This window comes from Pristis pectinata, chromosome 12 (genome assembly GCF_009764475.1).
Source record: "Pristis pectinata isolate sPriPec2 chromosome 12, sPriPec2.1.pri, whole genome shotgun sequence".
Taxonomy (NCBI): domain Eukaryota; kingdom Metazoa; phylum Chordata; class Chondrichthyes; order Rhinopristiformes; family Pristidae; genus Pristis; species Pristis pectinata.
The window spans coordinates 45,116,014-45,126,632 of NC_067416.1; positions in this window are offsets into that span (position 1 = coordinate 45,116,014).

Sequence of the window (10,619 nt, forward strand, 5' to 3'; positions counted from 1 at the left end):
TAATGTGATTCAGCCCCAGTCAATATTACCTTGCCCAGTACTAATTCTGAGTTTGGGAGTCTAAACAGAAGGAGCAGCGTGATAGCCCCTTTCAGAATTTCTCTTAATATTTCTTTTCAGGGTAGGGAATCACCAGCATTTATTGTCCATCCATAATTGTCCTTGAGAAAAGGTAACCGGGAGCCACATTCTTCAACTAACACAGTTCTCCTGGTGAAGGTTTTCCCACAGTGCTGGTGTACAAGGAGGTCCAGGATTCAGACCCAGCGATGCAGGATCAGTCGTTTGTATCCAAGTAAGGACAGTTTGTCAGTCTTTTACATAGGGAGAAATTGGTGCCGAGAAAGGGCTTCCAGGGAAGTGATAGAAACAGATACAATAGTGGCATTTAAGAGGCTTTTAGATAGACACATGAATATGCAGGAAATGGTGGGATATAAATCATGTGCAGCCAGAAGTGATTTACTTAAACTTGACATCATATTTGGCACAAACGTTGTGGGTTGAAGGCTCTGTTCCTGTGCTGTGCTGTTCTATGTTCTAATTTGAGCCAAACCTGCAGGTTGTGGTGTTTCACAAATCATGCTAGTACTGTACCCAAGTCCTCTGAATACCTGCTATTATTGGTATACTTTCCTTAACATCTATTGTGAAAGAGAGATACAAAAAATTATGTCTCTTCCATTTTTTTTATTCCTCATTTTTTTTCATTCCCTGTTATTATTTAAACTGGGAGGGTTTAAACTAGAGTGGCAGGGGGATGGGAACCACAGCACCAGGGAAACAAATGGTAGAGTTGAAGGCAAGAAAGGTGACATGACAAGTAAAACTGAAAGAAAGGACAGGAAAGGACAGGCTAATAAATACGGTGGGTCTGATGGACCAAAGTGTGTTTATTTCAATGCTAAGAGTGTTGTGGGGAAGGAGGATGAACTTAGAGCCTGGATCAGTACATGGAATTATGATGTTGTTACCGTTGCAGAGAACTGGTTGCATGAGGGACAGGACTGGCAGCTCAACGTTCCTTGTATTAGACATGATAGAGAGGGGGTAAAAGAGGTGGAGGGGTTGCATTACTAATAAGGGAGAATGTCACAGGAGTACTCAGAGAAGACATACTGGAGGGATCATCCACGGAGGCAATTTGGGTTGACCTCAAAAATAAGAAAGGTGCAATTATGCTGATGAGGTTATACTCTAGGCCCCCTCCAGCCACCGAGAGGTAGAGGAACAGATACCTAGACAGGTTATTAACAAATTAACTCATTGTTTTCTTATGCTTAGCTTTTAGCTGGGATTCCAGCTCTTCATAATTTTTCCTCAATTCCTCACTTCTTGAATCACCATTCCCTGCCTGCTCCGATGCTGGTGACATCATTGTCAGTTCAATGGTGCAGAAACAACACTGTTGTCATAGTGCAGGACTTTAACTTCCCCAGTAGAACATAGAACATAGAACAATTACAGCACAATTCAGGCCCTTGGCACACAAAGCTGTGCCGAACATGACCCTACTCTAGAAATTACTAGGCTTACCCATAGCCCTCTATTTTACTCAGCTCCGTGTACCTATCTAACAGTCTCTTGAAAGACCCTATCATATCAGCCTCCACCACCGTTTCCAGCAGCCCATTCCACACACTCACCACTCTCTGAGTAAAAACTTACTCCTGACATCTCCTCTATACCTACTCCCCAGCACCCTAAACCCTTAAACCTATGTCCTCTTGAGGCCACCAGTTCAGCCCTGGGGAAAAGCCTCTGACTATCTACCATATCAATACCTCTCATCATCTTATACACCTTAATCAGGTCCCCCCTCATCCTCCGTCTCTCCAAGGAGAAAAGGCCGAGTTCCCTCAACCTGCTTTCATAAGGCATGCTCCGCATTCCAGGCAGCATCCTAGTAAATCTCCTCTGCACCCTTTCTATGGCTTCCACATCTTTCCTGTAATGAGGTGACCAGAACTGAGCACAATACTCCAAGTGGGGTCTGACCAGGGACCTATATAGCTACAACAATACCTCACGGCTCCTAAATTCAATTCCCCGATTGATGAAGGACAATACACCATATGCCTTCTTAACCACAGAGTCAACCTGCGCAGCCACTTTGAGCGTCCTATGGACTCGGACCCCAAGATCCCTCTGATCCTCCACACTGCCAAGAGTCCTACCATTAATACTATATTCTGACAACATATTTGGCCTGCCAAAATGAACCACTTCACACTTATCTGGGTTGAACTGCATCTGCCACTTCTCAGCACAACTCTGCATCCTATCTATGTCCCTTTGTAACCTCTGACAGCCCTCCAAACTATCCACAACACCCCTAACCTTCGTGTCATCTGCAAACTTACTAACCCATCCCTCCACTTCCTCATCCAGGTCATTTATAAAAATCACAAATAGTAATAGTCCCAGTACAGATCCCTGAGGTACACCACTGGTCACCGACATCCACTCAGAATACGACCCTTCAACAACCACTCTTTGCCTTCTGTGGGCCAGCCAGTTCTGGATCCACACTGCAATGTCCCCTTGGATCCCATGTTTCCTCACCTTCTCCATAAGCCTCGCATGGGGTACCTTATCAAACACCTTGCTGAAATCCATATACACTACATCTACTGCTCTCCCTTCATCGATGTGCTTAGTCACATCCTCAAAAAATTCAATCAGGCTCGTAAGGCAGGACCTCCCCTTAACAAAGCCATGCTGACTATTCCTAATCATATTATACCTCTCCAAATGTTCATAAATCCTGCCCCTCAGGATCTTCTCCATCAGCTAACCAACCACTGAGACTCACCAGTCTATAATTCCCTGGGCTATCCCTACTCCCCTTCTTGAACAAGAGAACAACATCCACAACCCTCCAATCTTCTGGAACCTCTTCCGTCTCCATGGACGACACAAAGATCATCGTCAGAGGATCCACAATCTCCTCCCTCGCCTCCCACAGCAACCTGGGGTACATCTCATCCGGTCCCGGCGACTTATCGAACTTGATGCTTCCCACAAGTTTCAGCACCACCTCTTTTCTAATGTCTACATGCTCAAGCTTTTCAGGCCGCTGCAAGTCCCCACTGCAATCCCCTAGATCTATTGCCGTGGTGAATACTGACGTAAAGTATTCATTAAGTACCTCCGCTATTTCTTCTGGATCCCTACACACTTTCCCACTGCTGCACTTGATAGGCCCTATCCTTTCGCATTTCATCCTCTTACTCTCCACATAATTGTAGAACACCGTGGGGTTTTCCTTAATCCTTCTCATGTCCCCTTCTGGGTCTCCTAATATCTTACTTAAGTTCCTTCCTTTTAGCCTTGTACTCCTCCAGATTTCTAACATTACATAGCTCTCTGTACCTTTTGTATGTTTTTCTTTTCCTTTTGACTAGATTTACTATAACCTTCGTACACCACAGCTCCAGTATCCTGTCATGACTCCCTTTTCTCATTGGAACATGTCTATGCAGAGCGCCACACAAATATCCCCTGAATATTTGCCACATATCTTCCGTGCTTTTCACAGAGAACACTTGTTCCCAATTTAATCTTCCAATTTCCCGCCTGAGAGCCTCATAATTCCTTTTACTCCAAGTAAACACCTTTCTAGCCTATATGTTCCTATCCCTCTCCAGTGCTAACGTAAAAGAGATAGAATTATGATCACTATCACCAAAATGTTCACCCACTGAGAGATCTGACACCTGACCAGGTTCATTACCCAATATGAAAACAAGAACAGCCTCTCCTCTTGTAGGTCTATCTACATACTGTGTCAAGAACCCTTCCTGAACACACCTAACAAACTCCACCCATCTAAACCCTTCACTGTCTGGAGATGCCAATCGATGTTTGGGAAATTAAAATCCCCCATCACAACAACTCTGTTAATCTCACACCTTTCTAGGATCTGCTTCCCTATCTGCTCCTCAATAACCCTATCACTATTGGGCGGCCTATAAAAAAGCACCCAGAACCGTTGTCGACCCCTTACTGTTCCTAACCTCCACCCACAGAGACTCCGTAGACAATCCCTTCACAACGTCCACCTTTTCCGCAGCTGTGACATTCTCTCTGATCAACAGTGCCACTCCCCCTCCCCTCCTGCCTCCCTCCCTGTCCTTCCTGAAACATCTAAAACCCGGCAGTTGAATCAACCATTCCAGCCCTGGAGCCATCCAAGTCTCCGTAATGGCCACCACATCATAGCTCCAAGTATCGATCCAAGCTCTAAGCTCATCCGCCTTGTTCACAACACTCCTTGTGTTAAAATAGACACATCTCAAACCTGTCTGAACACGTCCCTTCTCCATCACCTGCCTATGGTACTTACTCCTAGCCTCCTCTATTTCAGAGCCAAACACCTCTTCCCCAGTCACTCCAGTACGGATCCCAACCCCCAACAATTCTAGTTTAAACTCTCCGCAGTAGCCTTAGCAAACCCCCCTGCCAGTATGTTGGTCCACCTGGGATTCAAGTGCAACCCGTCCTTTTTGAACAGGTCATACCTGCCCCAAAAGAGGCCCTAATGATCCAGAAAACTGAATCCCTGCTCCTTACTCCAATCCCCTCTACCACGCATTTAACCTCCTCCTCATTCTGTTCCTATACTCACTGTCACTTAGCACAGGCAGTAATCCAGAAATTACTACCTTTGAGGTCCTGCTTCTCAACTTCCTTCCTAATTCTCTACAGTCACTTTTCAAGACCTCATTCCTTTCCCTAACTATGTCGTTGGTACCAATATGTACCACGACCTCTGGCTGTTCTCTCTCCCCCTTCAGGATATCTTGGACGCGATCAGAAACATCCCGGACCCTGGCACCTGGGAGGCAAACTACCTTCCTAGTTTCTTTCCTGTGTCCACAGAATCGCTTGTCTGCCCACCTAACTATAGAGTCCTCGCTCCTTCCCTATCCATCTGAGCCACAGGGCCTGGCTCTGTACCAGAGACACTGCCACTGTTGCTTCCTCTAGGTAGGCTGTCTCCCTCAACAGTACTCAAGTAGGAGTACTTATTGTCAAGGGATACAGCCACAGGGGTACTCTCTGGTACCTGACTCTTCCCCTTCCCCTTTCCCTTCCCCCTCCTGACTGTGACCCAATTGCCTGATTCCGAATTTACTGGCGTGACCACCTGCCTATAACTCCTCTCTATCACCTCCTCATTCTCCCTGACCAGACTTCCTTAATACAAGAAGCTCAGATGGGGCGGGTTTTCTTCAGTGCATCCAAGAGGGGTCCTTGAAACAGTAGGTGGAAGTCCAACGAGATGAGAGAACATACTGGGCCTAGTTTTGGGAAATGAGCCAGGCCAGGTGACAGATCTGTTAGTGGGTGAACATTTTGGGAATAGTGACCACAACTCATTATGTCTTAAGATCGTTAAGAGTAAGGATAAAATCAGATCTTGTGGGAAGGTACTACATTCGGGGTGGGCAAAGTATGAGAGGTTAAGACAGGAGCTAAGGGACGTTGATTGGGAGCAGCTGCTGTCAGACAGGTCCACATCTGACATGTGGGAGTTATTGAAAGACCAGCTGATCAGAGTTCAGGATTGGCATATTCCGGTACGGAGTAAGAACACGGATGGTAAGGTAAGGGAACCTTGGAGGCTTTGTGAGGTTTCGCTTTGGAAGACTTCGGAGCAGATAAGTTATTCCTTTTTACTTTTTTTAAATAGGGTTTTAATTATATGGGTTAGTTTTTAATAGGGTTGTTATTATTAGGGTTAGATTTTTATAAGGTTCTTTTTCAAGTGTTTTATAAGTTTTAATCGGGAAGAGTGGGGGCTGGACTGCGCAGGCGTGGCGCAGGCAGTTTAAAAAGCAAACCGCCATATCCAGCGGGCAGTGTCAGAGCGGGTAGCTGAGTGAGAGGGAGCAGAGTGGTCAGGCTTTGGCTTAAGGGGCTTCGGCGGTAAAGGGGCAAGGCAGGTGAGTAGCTGGTAGGTAGGTAAAGGTAAGGTTTACCTGTTATCTGTTACAAATTTTTAAGTAGGAAAAACTAGGGGTAAAAAAAGGAATTAGTTCAGATGGAGGACAGGGTGGTGTGCTGCAGCTGCTTGATGTGGGAACTTGTGGACCTTGCTGCAGTCCAAGATGGCCACATATGCAGTAAGTGCTTGAGGCTGGAGGAACTTTGGCTCACAATCGATGAGCTGGAGTTGCAGCTTCAAACACTGCGCAGCATCAGGGAGGGGCAGAGTTTTGTAGATACTGTTCAGAAGGAGACAGTCACCCCACTTAGAGCAGGTACTACTGGAGTCCAGGAATTAGATAGAATAGTGACTGTCAGGGGAGGGAAAAGGAAAAAGAAAACAAACAGGCAGACAGAGCAGAGGACCCCGGAGGCTGTTCCCCTCAGTAACAGGTTTTCCTCTTTGGAGGCTGTTGAGGGAGATGACCTGCCGGGGCCTAGCAGCAGTAGCCAGGTTTATGGCACTGGGACTGGTCCTTCTGTTCAGAAGGGAAGGGGGGAGAAGACGAAGGCAGTAGTTAGGGAAACAGATAGGAGGTTCTGTGGCAGTGAGCATGAATCAAGGATGGTATGTTGCCTCCCAGGTGCCAGGGTTCAGGATGTCACTGATCGGGTCCACAGGATTCTAGAGCGGGAGGGAGAACAGCCAGAAGTCATGGTTCATGTTGGTACCAACAACATAGGTGGGAAGAGGGATGAGGTCCTGAAAAGTGAGTTTAGCGAGCTAGGCAGAAGGCTGAAGAACAGGACCTCCAGGGTAGCGATCTCGGGATTGCTGCCAGTGCCACGCGATAGTGAAGGGAGGAATAGGAGGAGATGGCAAATACATGTGTGGCTGAGAAGTTGGTGCAGGAGGGAGGGTTTTAGATTTTTGGATCATTGGGATCTCTTCTGGGGAAGGTGGGACCTGTACAGAGACGATGGGTTACACCCGAACCTGATGGGGGCCAATATCCTTGCGGCCAAGTTTGCTATGGTGGTTCAGGAGGGTTTAAACTAGATTGCGAGGGGGAAGGGAACCGGAGGAGTAGGTCAGAGGAAGAAGGGGATGGGGTAAAGTCAGATCTGATAGGTAGAGAGGCTTTGAGGAAGGAGAAGCAGAGTACAGGCTATAAAAGTAGTAAGGTGGATGGGCTAAAGTGCATTTAATTAAATGCAAGAAGCATCATGAATAAGGGAGATGAATTGAGAGCTTGGATTAGTACATGGGACGATGATATTGTGGCTATTTACAGAGACATGGCTGACATCAGGGCAGGAATGGATATTGAATATTCCTGGTTTTCAGTGTTTTAAAAGGGATAGGGAGGGGGGGAGAAGAGGAGGAGGAGTGGCGATACTGGTCAGGGACACTGTTACAGCTGCAGAAAGGGTAGATAATGTAGAAGGATCATCTCTAAGGTCAATATGGGTGGAAGTTAGGAACAAGAAAGGGGCAGTTACCCTCCTGGGAGTATTCTATAGGCCCGCCGGTAGCAGTAGGGATACTAAGGAGCAGATTGTGAGGCAGTTTTCGGAGAGATGCGAAAATAACAGGGTTATTATAATGGGAGACTTCAGCTTTCCAAATATTGATTGGCACCTACTTAGTGCCAAGGGTTTAGACGAGGCTCAGTTTGTTAGGTGTGTCCAGGACGGATTCCTGACACAGTATGTTGACAGGCCGACTAGAGGGAATGCCATATTAGATCTAGTTTTAGGTAATGAACTGGGACAGGTGACAGATCTATCAGTGGGTGAGCATTTGGGGGACAGTGACCATTGCTCCATATCTTTAGAAATATCATGGACAGGGATAGGAGCAAAGAGGATGGGAAGATATTTAATTGGGGAAAGGCGAATTATGAGGCTATAAGACGAGAACTTGGGAGTGTAAATTGGGACGACATTTTCAAAGGGAAATGTACTATGGAGATGTGGTCAATGTTCAGGGATCTTTTGCAGGATGTTAGGGAAAAATTTGTCCCGGTGATGCAGAGAAGGAATGGTAGGGTGAAGGAACCGTGGGTGATGAGAGAGGTGGAACAACTAGTTAGGAAGAAGAGGGCAGCATACATAAGGTGTAAGCAGGAAGGATCGGACAGGGCTTGTGAGGAATATAGAGTAGCAAGGAAGGAACTTAAGAAAGGGCTGAGGAGAGCGAGAAGGGGACATGAAAAGGCTTTGGCGAGTAGGGTTAAGGAGAATTGCAAAGATTTTTTCTCATACGTAAAGAACAGAAGGATGGCCAAGGAAAAGGTAGGTCCAATTAAAGACAAAGGTGGGAGGATGTGCCTGGAAGCTGTGGAAGTGGCTGAGGTTCTTAATGAATACTTCTCTTCAGTATTCACCAAGGAGAGGAGTCTTGATGATGCTGAGAACAGTGTAGGTGAGGGTAAGTGTTCTAGAGTATGTAAATATTAAGAGAGGATGTGTTGGAGTTGTTAGAAAATATTAGGACAGGTAAGTCCCCGGGGCCTGCCGGAATATTACCCAGGCTGCTTTGTGAGGCAAGGGAGGAGATTGCTGAACCGTTGGTGAGGACCTTTGAGTCCTTGTTGTCAAGGGGGATGGTACCGGAGGATTGGCGGGTGGCGACTGTTGTCCCCTTATTCAAAAAAGGTAGTAGGAATAGTCCAGGGAATTACAGACCCGTGAGCCTTACATCTGTGGTGGTTAAGCTGTTGGAAAGGATTCTAAGAGATAGGATCTATGAGCATTTGGAGAAACATGGACTGATTAGGGACAGCCAGCATAGCTTTGTGAAGGGAAGATCTTGCCTCACAAGCCTGATAGTGTTCTTTGAGGAGGTGACCAGGAAGATTGATGAGGGTCGTGCAGTGGATGTGGTCTACATGGATTTTGGTAAGGCGTTTGACAAGGTTCCGTATGGTAGGCTTCTTCAGAAGGTCAGAGGCCAAGGGATACGGGGAAGCTTGGCTGCGTGGATTCAAAATTGGCTTGCCTGTAGAAAGCAGAGGGTTGTGGTGGAGGGAGTGCATTCGGATTGGAGGGCTGTGTCTCGTGGTGTCCCGCAGGGATCGGTTCTGGGACCTCTACTTTTTGTGATATTTATGAACGACTTAGATGAGGGGGTGGAAGGCTGGGTTAGCAAGTTTGCAGATGACACAAAGATTGGTGGTGTTGTGGATAATGTGGAGGGCTGTCGAAGCTTTCAGAAGGATAGTGATTGGATGCAGAGCTGGGCTGACAAGTGACAGATGGAGTTCAATCCATAGAAGTGTGAAGTAGTACACTTTGGAAGGACAAACTCCAAGGCGGAGTACAATGTAAATGGTAGGATTCTGGGCAGTGTAGAGGAGCATAGTGATCTGGGGGTTCATATCCACAGATCACAAGTTGCGTCGCAGGTGGATAGGGTAGTTAAGAAAGCTTATGGAATGCTAGCTTTCATAAATCGGGGGATCGAGTTTCAGAGCCACGAAGTGATGATGCAGCTTTACAAAACTTTGGTTAGGCCACACTTAGAGCACTGTGTCCAGTTCTGGTCACCTCATTATAGGAAGGATGTGGAGGCGTTGGAAAGGGTGCAGAGGAGATTTACCAGGATGCTGCCTGGATTAGAGTGTATAGATAATGAGGAGAGACTAAAGGAGCTTGGACTGTTCTCATTGGAGAGAGGGAGGATGAGGGGAGACATGATAGAGGCATACAAGGTATTGAGAGGAATAAATAACGTGGACAGCCAGCACCTCTCTCCCAGGGCACCAATGCTCAAAACAAGAGGACATGGCTTTAAGGTAATGGGTGGGAAGTTCAACGCACATGTCAGACGGAGGTTTTTCACCCAGAGAGAGGTTGGTGAATGGAATGCACTGCCTGGGGTGGTGGTGGTGGAGGCTGATACATGGGACAAGTTCAAGAGATTGTTAGATAACCATATGGCAGAATTTATGTTGGAGGGATATGTGGGAGGAATGGGTTAGATAGACTTAGGTGTGGTTTGAAGGGCGGCACAACATGGTGGGCCGAAGGGCTTGTATTGTGCTGCATTGTTCTATTGTTCTATGGTTCTATGGATGAACTTGAGATGTCCTACATTTAGTTGGGAAGGAAAGGGAAGCAGATGGAAGGTTTTGGAAGCTAAAATCAATCTGGGTGCTTATGGAATATAAAGATGGCAGCAAAGTGCTCAAGCAGGCGACTGGGGAGGCCAAAAGGTGCCATGAAATATCCTTGGTGAGCAGGATCAAGGCGTATCCCAAGACATTGTATGTTTAAGTTAAGAGAAAGAGGATAACTATGGAGGGTGTAGGTCCACTCAGGGATAAAGGTGGGAATTTGTGCTTGGAGTTAGAGAAAAGGGCAGAGAAAATAAATGAGTACTTTGTGTCAGTATTTACCAGGGAGAAGGATTTGGAGGATACTGAAAACAGAGTGGGGCATCCTAATGTGCTGGGACATTTAGAGATTAAGGAGGAAGTAGTGATGGGTCTTCTGAAAAGCATTAAGGTAGATAAATCCCCAGGGCCTGACAGAATATATTCCAGAATATTGAAGTAAAAAAGTGTGGAGATTGCTGGGGCTTTGACAAGGATCTTTGTGTTCTCTTGAGCAACAGGTGAAGTTATGGAGGACTGGAGATTAGCAAATATTGTGCATTTGTTCAAGAAGGGAAATAAGGA